This window comes from Chiloscyllium plagiosum, unplaced genomic scaffold, assembly GCF_037043375.1.
Source record: "Chiloscyllium plagiosum isolate Xiang-an unplaced genomic scaffold, Cpla_swu_hap1 HiC_scaffold_1, whole genome shotgun sequence".
NCBI classification, from domain to species: domain Eukaryota; kingdom Metazoa; phylum Chordata; class Chondrichthyes; order Orectolobiformes; family Hemiscylliidae; genus Chiloscyllium; species Chiloscyllium plagiosum.
This window is the reverse complement of record NW_028270139.1, coordinates 114338645-114350977: the sequence shown is the minus strand read 5'-3', so window position 1 is coordinate 114350977 and position 12333 is coordinate 114338645. Positions and strand designations below refer to the sequence as shown.

The 12333-nt window shown below is 38.7% G+C and overlaps 1 protein-coding gene across 13 annotated transcripts in view; it reads left to right on the top strand.

Annotated features, from left to right (window-relative positions):
• celf4 (CUGBP, Elav-like family member 4) overlaps positions 1 to 12333 on the top strand; it is a 1190565-nt gene that overhangs the window by 90251 nt on the left and 1087981 nt on the right. The window lies entirely within an intron of this gene.

Genomic DNA, 12333 nt, shown 5'->3' with positions numbered 1-12333 from the left:
AAAGGAAACATAATGGACCACTTCATTTTAAAATTTTTGCTGTAGAGGTAATAGATTTCTGCTTAAACTTTGTGCAGAATGCAATAATCAGCTTATATAATTGCTAAGAAATAATAGATAGCTCTATTAAGAATTCAACATAAATTAATACTTTGACTTGTAATCTTTTCTGTCCTTTGCTTCCTTGGAGCTGCTGGCTTAGCCCTTAGATGGCTGTCCTCCAGGATCTCACTTAACTGGTCATGCTTTTAAGTGTGCGATATGATTGACCATGTATTGTGTCAGCTTGGATATAATGGCTCGCTTGATAACCACATGTACAGTTACCAAAGTTTGCTGAAATGTCAATGAACTCATTGCTATTGAAAGCTGTGGAGGCCAGGTCATAGAGTATATTTAAAACAGAAGTAGATAGGTTCTTGATTGTTCAGCAGATCAAAGGTTACGGAAAGAAGCAGGAGAATGGGGGTTGAGAAACGTATCAGCCATGATTAAATGGCGGAATAGACCCGATGGGCTGAATGGCCTAATCTCTGCTCCTGTGTCTTATGGTCTTATGAAAACAGACAGGAATTGGAATTTTGGTTGATGGTCCTCTCACCAGTGTTGCTCCAGTTAGAGCAGCTGATGGCAGGTGAACAGTGAAACATACCTGCATTGTTATCTGCACACTTAATGAAGCAAAAGCACATTCAGCAAACCAGTGTAGGAAGGATTTACATACTTTTCATATTAAGGTGAAATTAATTGATTAACTTTAAAAGACGATAGACTTGATTTTTCTCCTCTACACAAAGGCTTACATAGAAATGCATAGAAAATAGAACCCAAAATTTTCCCAAATCAATCAGTGTTGGTCCCTATCCCTATCCTCCAGAAAAAAATAGTTGCTGTTTATGCTGGTGCTGAAGAATGGTACCCTCTTCCTCTCCCTTCAATTATCTGTCCAAGTAAAGAATTTCACTGATGGTAATAGAGTCATAGAGTCTTAGAGATGTACAGCATGGAAACAGATCCTTCAGTCCAACCCGTCCATGCCGACCAGATATCCCAACCCAATCTAGTCCCACCTGCCTACGTAAATTCCTTTTCTCACTTGAGAACATTAGCAATGTCATTGATGTTCCAAAAACAGCGCCTATACGGGCCTTTTTCTCTTTTCATGCACTTTGCTTCTTTCACTGTTGAAAAATAAATCCACAAAAAGGTTTTTGCCTAGAATTTTTGCTTCAGTTCTCTCCATCTCCCCGATAACTTTAGTAGAAAATTAGAGGAACCCTGAAGAAATTAATGTGAAGTGTCTAAAAATAAATCTCTACAAGGTTTCCCCAGGCACTCCAACAAGGTTATAGCGGAAAGGTGAGGAAAACCTGTCAGAAGTTCTCCATGAAAGAGTTTTTATCATAATATCAGTCCCCTTTTTAAATGTCATTACAAAAAAAACTCCCTCCATCCTCCCAAACCGCACTAAACCCCATCCCATCCCAACCAATTTTAGTCTAGTTGAAGTTTCTCTAACAGCAGTGTCCATAACGCCTGTTCCACCATTCAACAAGGCCTTGACTATTTGGATTACTCTATATCCTCACCTATTCCCAATAACCAGTACATTAACCAAGAATCTGTCTACCTTTGTCTTAAAAACATTCAAGAATTTTGCTTCCATTGTCATTGAGGAAGAGAGATCCAGACACACAGTCCTCAAAGAGAAAACAAATTCTCCACCTCTTTCTTAAATGGTCAACCCTTTATTTTGAAACAGAGGCCACTAGGTCTAGAATATCACAGAAGTGGAAAAATCCTCCCCTCATCTACAGTTCCATGGTTCTATATGTTTTAATCATGTTACCTCCTACTCTTCTAAACCTCAGCAAGCACAAGCCTAGACTGTCTAACCTTGTCTCATAAGACAGTCCACCCATTCTATGTACAAGGCTAGAAACCTTTCTGAACTTCTTGCTTCACATTTGCATTCTCTTCTATATGAGGAGACCAATACTGTACATAATTCTCCAGGTACAGTCTCACCAGTACCCTGTATAACTGAGGCATAACTCTCTTTAATTTGCCTTTTAATAAATGATAACATTGCATTAGCTTTCCCAGTTACTTGCTGTACTTGTATACTCACGTTTTGCAAGTCAAGCACAAGATCACCCAGATCAGAACGCTGAAACTTCTCACTGTATTTATATAAGATGCTTCTTTTTTTTAATTTTTCTTGTCAAATGTACAGTTTTACATTTTTCCACATTATACTGAACTGATACGTCTTTGCCAACTCACTTAAACCACCTAAATCCCTTTGCATTTCTTCCCCTCTTTATTTCTTCCACAATTTAATTTCCACTTATCTTTATGTTGTTTGCAAATTTAGCAGCAATATCTTTGGTCCCTTCAAAATGACACTCCAGTCATGGCAACAGTGGAAACTTTTCACTAAAATACACAGGACAATAAAATCATTCACTCTAATGTTGAGGTTCCAACACTGCTAGCTGTGGTATACCTCCTTTTATATTTTCCTTTAGCTAGCCAATCTTCTCACTACTCCAGGGTAAGTATCCTGCTATAGCTTCTATAGAGTCATCTAACAGCTTTCCTATGACAGATGTTAAGTTAAATGGCCATAGTTTATTTTCTGTTTCTTCCCTTTTTGAATAAAAGAATTACATTCACTATTTTACAATCTAAAGGCACCTTCATGATTCTAGGAAATTTTAGCAGATTAAATCAAAGTATTAACCATCTCATTAGTCACTTCTAAAGATGAAGTCTATCAGTGTCTGGGTCAGCCCACAACTCCAGCAATATACTCAGTTCCACCTCACTAATGAGTGCAAGTGTTTAGCGTTCTCCCTTCTCCTCCATTTCCTGATTTATAGCAATTTCTATGACACTATTTATATTTTTTACAGTGAATTCTGACACAAACCTCTGTTCAGTTCATCTCCTTGTATTATATTATCAATTGCCAAAAGTCATTTTCTAGAGGACCAAAGTTCACATTCTTAACTCCTTTATTATTAAAATACCCACAGAACCTTTTATGATCTGCTTTATTTTCTAGCTAACTTACTGTCAAATTGTGTTTTCCTCTCATTATTATTTTTCAGTCATTCTTTGTTGGTTTTCCATTTTGTCCAACATTCTGACTGGCTATCCATCTTTATGTTTTTATTCTTTAGCTTTACCTCTCATCACTATCTTTAGCTTTCTTAGTTGACCACAAATGGTGGATATCCCACTTAGATTTTTTTTCCACATAGGAATATATTTATTCTGTACTTTCTGAAATATCCCATTAAACATCCATGACTGTTTATCTATTGACCTAAATCTTAACCTAATTTAAACCAAAAGAACTGAGGATACTGTAAATCAGAAACAAATACAGAAAGTGCTGGAAAAGCTCAGCAGGTCTGGCAGCATCTGTGAAGAGAAATCAGAGTTAATGTTTTGGGTAAGGTGACCCTTCCTCTGAGACCCAAAACATAAACTCTGATTTATCTTCACTGATTCTACCAGACCTGCTGAACTTTTCCAGCCCTTTCTGAATTCACTCCTTAATCTAATTTGCTAGCTTTCATGTCTTCAAATTACCTTTATTGAAGTTTAAAACACGAGTTTTGGACATACTCTTCTTTCACTTGAACTGAAGGTTAAATTCAAGCGTATTGTGGTCACTGCTTCCGAGGGATACCTGCACTTAATGCTATCTCATTGCACAATGCAAGGGCTAGTAAAACTTGCTCCCGGATGACAGCATAGATAGGGTGAGTAGCCAATGTCTTTTTTACCATGATGGAGGAGTCCAAAACTAGACGGTATATGTTCAAAGTGAGAGGAAAGATATAGAAGGGACCTAAGGAGTAACTTTTCATGTAAAGGGTGGAACATATATGAAACCGGTTCCCAGAGGAGGTGGTGGAAATGGGTACAATTAACACATTTAAAAGTCATCTGGAAGGGTATATGAATAGAAAGGATTTGGATGGATGTGGGCCAAATGCTGGCAAATGGGACTAGATTAATTTGGGACATCTGATCTGCATGGTCAAGTTGGACTGTTTTCGTATAATACAACTCTGTGACTCTATGACTGTTAATTCTTGCTATAGGAAAAGTTTCTGTTAAAATTATAACTTCTCATATCTAAAATTCTCAATGGGGTCACAGCTATATTACAGTGAAGAACAAGAAGTTATATTTTAATTTGCAACTTATTTTAATATTATCAGAGGAATATTATTTGTAATGAACATCCATTGAGTTCAAGACAGCAGAGTGGGATTTCAAACTATTATTTTGAAATAGTAAAATGAATTCAAAAATAATGAAAGAAACAAAAGCTTGGACATTGAAGGGTCTCCTTATGTTCTCAGCTTTACCTCTGACATTGGCCTTCAGGGTTTGCATCTTCAACCAGTTAAATTGTATTGTTTTTACTTTGGCTTTGTAGAAAAGAGACCTGGAGGATACAGTGAGTTAAACACTGTCCATTTTGTTTTCAAATTCAGTCTGAAACTGATGGAATAAAGCACTCTTCCATCTGTTGAATGAAATATGTGAAATCAAGTTAGACAGCCTCAAACCATTCATTGCAGGTTAAGAGTCCACACCAGGCACAGCATGGTAGCTCAATGGTTAGCACTGCTGCCTCACAGCACCAGGGACCTGAGTTCGATTTCACCCTTCGGCGACGCTTTCTGCATGTGTTTCCTTTGGGTGCCCCAGTTTTCTCCACATCTACTAAAAGATGTGCAGAGTAGGTGGATTGGCCATGGTACATTGTCCATAGTGTCCAGGCATTTGCAAGTTAGGTGGATTGACCAAGGGAATTGCAAGTTTACAGGGATAGGCTAGTGAGTCGAGAGTTTGGTGCTGGAAAAGCACAGCAGGTCAGACAGCATCCGAGGATCAGGAGAATCGATGTTTTGGGCATAAGCCCTTCATCTGCACTCTGAGCTCCAGCAACTGCAGTCCTCAGTTTCTCCCAGGGATAGGCTAGCAGGGGTGGATCTGGGTGGGATGTTCTTCAGAGGGTCATTGTGAATTCGACGGGCCGAATGCCCTGATTCTGCACTGGAAGGATTCTGTATTCTAACACAAGTTGACCTGTGTTAAATAACCCTAATCATTAAAGCGGCATTAACACTTGAGTGGCAAATATAAATATATTACTCATGCAGTCAGAAAAGTCTTGGCTGAGAAATTGAGAAATACCTTTGGGGTACAGTGTGGGAAGTCTTAACTGTGCATCCAATGATGGTATTCAGGGCCACTATTTGATGCACATATAGGACATTTAATAGTATTAAGTTTGTTCTAAAGATTGGCATGAACATCCTTCACCTTAACAGGTGCCAAATTCTCACACACAATAAAGCAACTTGTATTCTTGTTTGATCGGCATCATTGAACTGATGCAGAGAATCTGTACATATTCTCTGCTTTACTGACTCAGTATGTCTGCTGTATCAATTGGGTTAACCTTTTCTTGTCCAGAAGTTTGGCTCTCATGTAAATACTTGTCTCTCTTTGGAGGCAAGGGTTTAGGGTTATCTACGTTGTAAGTCTGATCTTCATGCACTTTTCAAACATTGCCCAGTATCAATTTCATCACTTAGGTTTGGGTTTAATTATGATGAGAGAAAGTGAGGACTGCAGATGCATCCAAGGAGGATTGACAATTGACAGCTGAAAACAAATTTTGATGATAAGGGATTCAAAACCTCAAACTGCCTGGTTCCAGCTGTGGGAAGCATTTTAGTTAATACCTTTTCTAAAGTCAGGAAGAAAGAAGCTGTTTGTTACTAGGTAGTGTGATTTGACTCAAGGATGAAGGAGGAAAGTTATGCGTGGAGTCAGAGAAAATGGTTGAGATTCTTAACGAGTACTTTGCATTAGTATTCGCCGAGAAAAGGGACATGATGGATGTTGAGGTTAGAAATAGATGTTTGATTCCGCATAAGGAGGGAGAAGTGTTGGGTATTCTAAAAGGCACTAAGATGGACAAGTCCCTAGGTCCGGATGGGATCTATCCCAAGTTGCTGAGGGAAGTCAGAAAGGGAATAGCTGGGGCCTTAACAGATATCTCTGCAGCATCCTTGAACATGGATGAGGTTCCGGAGGACTGGAGAATTGCCAATGTTGTCCCCTTGTTTAAGAAGGGTAGCGGGGATAACATTGATATCAAACCTTGATATGTCCTGCATGTAGCACTTCATCCTTCAGGTTCTTCAGTAATTAGTTAAAAATGCATCAAATAACAAGTAGGATAACCTAAAATGTGCAATTCTCATCAGATTAAAGCTTACTGCTTTGCATAGCTATTTAATAAATAGTGAATTCATAATATGTTCCCAAACCTTGACATTTTGTGTTGGTCAGCAATGGATTGTATTACTTCATAATCAAAAGTCATCAGAAAACTGGCCTTCATACACTCCCTATTTAACTAGGAATGAATGGGCAAGGAACAAAAATGTACTAAAAAAGGTTTATTCAGCAAGTAGTGTTTAATTTAATTGCTATGTGACCTTGGATTAATATCTCTGCATTTGCACCAGAGGCAGTAAGTATTTAATATGAACATACAATGAGTGCAGCAAAATTTCTGTTAAGTTGTAACTAAGGCATTGCATGATATTGAGCATAATTGGGACCCAAACCTATGATAAATTCTCCAGTCAAATTCTTTTGTAGAAACAGAAATGTGAAACTAAAATGTAAAATGGATTATTCAATTAGTAATAAATGTTTGCCTATAATATTTAAATCCTTACTATTACAATGCCTTGCACAAAGGCTCAACAACCAATAAGCCTGTAAAGTATAATTCAGGAAATGGGAAGGAGGAACCCTGGAAAATCAGAATCAGCAGAGAAGCGATACTAAGTAAATGGTTGGAGCTTTGAGCTGACAAATGTCCAGGTCCTAATGGATTTCATCCTCTGATCTCCAAAAAAAAATGGCTAGGGAGATAGTTGATCTATAAATTTTAGTGCTCCAACTCATCATTGTTTTAGATTGGAAAATATTAAATGTTACCACTTTATTCAAAAAGGAATGGAGATGGAAAACAGGAAATCATAGACAAGTTGGCTTCATGTATGTCATATGGAATATGTTTGAAGCTACTAGTGGAGAGGTTATAGCAGGACATTTTGAATAAGCTTAAGATATTTGTAGGAATTACCTCAACCTTCCAGTTGCTTTCCACATTAGTAAACTACGTTGCTCTCGTTTTTATCCGGGACTCGCTGCATCATTCCAATGAAGCAAAGTGCAACACAAGGAACAACACCTGATTTTCCACTGAGGCACTTCACAATCCCTAGGATCCGTACTGAACTTCATAATTTCACAACCTGATTACATAATGTCTGTCCCCATTTTTCTTTCATTTTCCCCTTCCCCAACACCTTCCCCTCTTCCCCCATCCTCACCTACACCCCCAACCTCACAGCATTGTCTTGTTTATTTTTAATTCTGATGGAGAGAACCCATTCCCTCTTTCACATTTTAATTGACACGAATTTTGCATTTCTTTTTTCTCATTCACCATCATTAAGAGCCCCTTTGTCTTTTGCACTGGCCTCCGCACAATCTGTTCCCTTTGTGCTGCCTCCAACTCTGTCAAAACATATTAGGACAGAACAGCAATTTATTGTCAGAAGTATTTTTACAAACACGTGCAGTGAAAAGTTTTATAAGTCACCATACCATGACACTTCAATTAATAGCAGAAGTCATAAATAAGAAGGAGACAAAGGAAAAATTCATCACAGTTCAATTCACAGCTCCTGGATTCGCAGTAAGCTGGAAAACTGGGCTGAAACTGTAACTCAGAGACCGCCAAGCTGGGCTGAGAGCTCCACTCTGGGCTGCTTGAAGATGCATAAGCTGCCTCCGAAGCCAGGAAGAGATCTCCACAGCAAGAGGAAACGTCCGTGTCAGGACTAGACCTTCATGCCAGTTGCTGGCATACTTAGAAGCCACCAAAGTCAAGACCAGGCCACACCAGGCCAAGCCTGCCCCTCCTGGACAAGAGCACAACACCAGGAGACTGCCTTGCCAGGCACCAAACCTATACTACCATAATGAATGGACAAGGAACAAAAATGTATTTAAAAAAAGTTTATTCAGTGAGTAGTATTTAACTTAATTGCTATGTGACCTTGTTGGAAGGGCTAAAGGAAGCCACCTGGTACCTGGGACTTGCCCAGGAGAAAACACCATCCACTGAAGTCGTTAAAACAAGATATGATACCATAACGAATGGAAGCATTAAAAAAAAGCATAGAAAAGAAAGTAAAGCATTAAAGGCAAATCATTTTCCAATCTTTCTATTCATAAGAAGAGCCATATTGAACTCAAAACTCAACTCTCTTTCTCTTCCCCAGAGGGTCCCCAAACTACTGAGTTTCTCCATCTTTTTCTGTGTTTGTTTCAGATGTCCAGCATCCGCAGTATTTTCTTTTTATTAAAGGGAGGTCATGCTTCAGTTATAAAGGACACAGTTAAGATCTCAACTGGAATATTGTGCACAGAATTGGTCACTTTCTTTTAAGGAAAGCTGTAAATGTGATGTTGACAGTTCAGAATAGGTTTACTAGACTAACAGTAATGGGGGTCTGGTCATTTATGGAAAGGTTGGATAGGCTCAGCTTACAACCTTGAATGTTTTTAAGGCAGTGGTAGGTAGGTTATTATTAAGCGAGGTGGTGAGTTGTTATCAGGAGTAGGTGGGATGCTGAATTTGAAGTTACAGTCAGATCAGCCTAATCTTATTGAATGGCAGAGCAGGCTTGAGGAGCTAAATGGCCTACTCCTGTTCCAGTTAATCTATTCCTATGTACCTATGAATCTCAGGGAAACAGAATGTTTGCTAATCGAACAGAATCATTCTACTGAGAATTAGACACATCAACTTTCATATTACTCTGATTGTGTGAGGCTAGGCTGTGACTTAGACACCAATTTTAATTTTACACACTTTCATGATTGAAGTATCACAAGCTATATTATTTAGGATCTTCATTACGACCATTGTTCATGTTATGACCACAATAAATAAAATCCATGTCTATATAGATGATAAGTTAACTCTACTGGACTTTGTTTATTTGGATGACACATTGACTGTGACTCTCCCAGACTGATGCTTCAAATGCCAGACATGAGGCCTTGGAATCCCTGACCTTTTACTGTAGAATTTAAAACAAAATCTGCTGGAGAACTCATTTGAACACACTTTAGGGAGCAAAATGCCAAACCAGAAGGATCATAGTCAATATTCAATGTACATCTTGGTCCCTGGACCAGATAGAGAATGGAAAATGGTTACATTTACTTCAAAGTACAAGAGCTCAAGTGTATTGTGCAGCTTTTCTGCCCACATCTTCTCCACCTAAGCTGATTAATATAAATTAATTTTAAATAGATTAGTATAAATAGAGTATTGATTTCACCCAATTTACTGGTGACAATGGTGTACTCTTACATGGTTAATTACAGTCAGTCGTATGTTTGCAAGCCAAGTTGCTGTAGACTGCAAAAGAAAATTATAATACAATAAATCTCTTTCAGAATGGAAACAGATATAATGAAGCTTGATCTTCCATACAGTAGGTGATTTACTTTGAAAAGGCATTAACTATGTGCAAGTACATGAAAATAGATATCGGCATTCTATCTTGGCACTGAGTTTTAAAAAGAATTATCGGCCTTGTCACTTTGTTCCATACCTTAGTATGAGAGGGAGAGTCAGAGCAGTGATGAGAAAATAAAATGTGGAATCATGGTCCCAAAATGCTGGAAGAGTGTCATTCTAGGAGATATCCGGACATCATGATGGGACACTTGGTCTTTAATATGCTATTAGAAGCTAGTTTAAAACTGACTGCTGCTTTTCATGTTTCGCAAGGATCGGAGCACTCAACCAAGAAAACAAGACAGAAGCTTCCAAATGCAGAAGATATGTGCTTCTTTCAACAGTCTTAAAGTGCCAGCATGAGCAGGAACATTTCCCAGAACCTTCGAGAGAGACTTTGGCCTCACCCATTACCAATTAACAGTGCCCACACCTCCATTCCCACCCCCCCCCCCAGCCCGAGGACTGATGATTTTCACCGATCCCTCCTTATCATCGCCTCTCTCTGTTCTTGGTTTTCGTGACTTTTTCCCAAGGGTCCTGTCTGGAGCCTGTACCCACTGGTGTTCCTTCCTACCCATTGGTGGGTTACTTATTTTAGTCAGCTGTTGGGTGAAAAGTAAATTTAAATAAAATAAATGAATAGCTAGACATCCACATTCTTGGCCTTATCATGTTCATTAGTCATTTTTAACTTCAACCACAACTCTCCAGCCTCTCTGGGAACATATGTTCAGTCTGTCCAATGGCAATCTTGCACGGTAGTGCCATTATCTACATTTGCTTGAATCACACTATAACTCCCTTGAATACATTTTAATAGTGGCAGTATGCAGTGGTTCTGAAAGCTGGCTTGATATTATTGAAATAATGTTTTGGTCTCTGAAACTTGGGTTCAAATGTCGTTTGAGCTTATCAGATTGACAATATCCATTGATTCTAAGTGAAATGAGTTCACCATAAAGTTACAATACAGCTGCAAGTGCTTGGCCATCCTTCTGGGATCAGTTTAGCCTAGTTGGCTAGATGGTCACTTTGTAAAGCAGTGTAATGCCAACAGCGTAGGTTCAATCTCCACGTTAGCTGAGGTTACAATGACGGGCTCTCCTTCTCAACCTTTCCCCTCACTTGATGTATGATGGCCCTCAGGTTAAATCGCCTGTCTGTAATGACACAGCAGCCCTGTGATCTGGTAAGACTATAGCAACTTGACTTGGAGGTCATTAACAAAATTACAATAAGTAAGAATGTCTCCTTTCTTGTGGAAGTGAAAGGATTGCTTTTTAAATCTTTTTTTGACTTGTTACAGCTCAGTGCTGACATTGGGTGCAAAATGGAAAGTTGCTCCATTTCTCAATGCTGACATCTTTCAGCTTGATGGCTACAATATTTACAAACATTGGCTGCTTGCCCACTTGCTTTTCCTTGATTGAAATTTCAAAGAGAGTAATGTAACATTAAACAATTTAAATGCTAACTTAAAATTAGAGCCATGACGACCATAGAGGGAGAAAAGGAACAAAAATAAGATTTTACAATCATTAAAATGATTGATGAAAGAAAGCCCAAGTACAATGCAGAACACCCCCAAGGTAGAAAAAGTAGTCAACAAAATAAATTGCAAACTAACAACTGATTGAGATTTTGGACTTAAATACATTTATAGCATGGAAGGAAGCCATTCAGCCCATCCTATCTGTGCTGGTCAACAAAAATCTCAATACACTAATTCCGTTTTCCAGCTGTTGACCTATAGCCCTTGTAGCTCTACACAAATGAGTACCTAGGTAATGCTTAAATGTCACAAGACATTTCTGACTCAGCCTCTGGTTCAGGTCTTTTCAATCTTATTAGTACTTCCTAGGGATTCTGTACCATTCATAGTGCAATCTCTTGCCTTCCCAAGTGGAATAGTTCACACTTTCTTTTTGGGTTGACTTCTATTTGCCGCTACTGTGCCCATCTGATCAGTCTGTTGATCAAGGTTAACTTCAACAATTGCAGATTATTGGAGAAATGGCAGGTTGTTTTGAGGTCTGGGGTAAGACCTATGCTGAGCAATGCAACATTGATAAAATAGTGAGGATATGCAACTTTAAAAAAAACTAGTTGAGGTTACAAACGAAAGGACAGGCTATCAGATCATAAACTGGCAGTATTAAGAATGTTATAATTGGCATTAATATCTCTGAGTTAGAAATGCAAAAGAAAAACAGGCTTTTTATTTTATTGCTATCTAGAAAAATATGCAAGCTGCGTAAGGGTGGCTGTTGATAATAGAATTAAACGAGATTGCAAATTTTCCATTGTCAAATTGCCCACGGACACTTATTGTCAAAGGTCAGATTTGGATGAGGCAGCAGACAGTACCTATGGCTTCTTACCATAATCTTCAATACAAGGAGGTTTTAGAAAGATCTGGGGTGTTTTGGGATGTGGCGGGTGGCGGGGGCGGGGGGCGGGGGGGGGGGGGGCTGCTCAAACTGCTGTATCTATGTTAAATGAAGTAGCAGCTTTAATTGAGACATTTCAATTTCCCTAATTCTGTGTCAGCAAGCTACACTAAATGAGTGTACTTCCTGCTACAACAGTTGCAGTTTTGAATTAAGAAAACTAACCGTATTAAAATCACAGAGCAGCGCATTGCATTTCTCTTAGTAAATTGTTATGCTGTA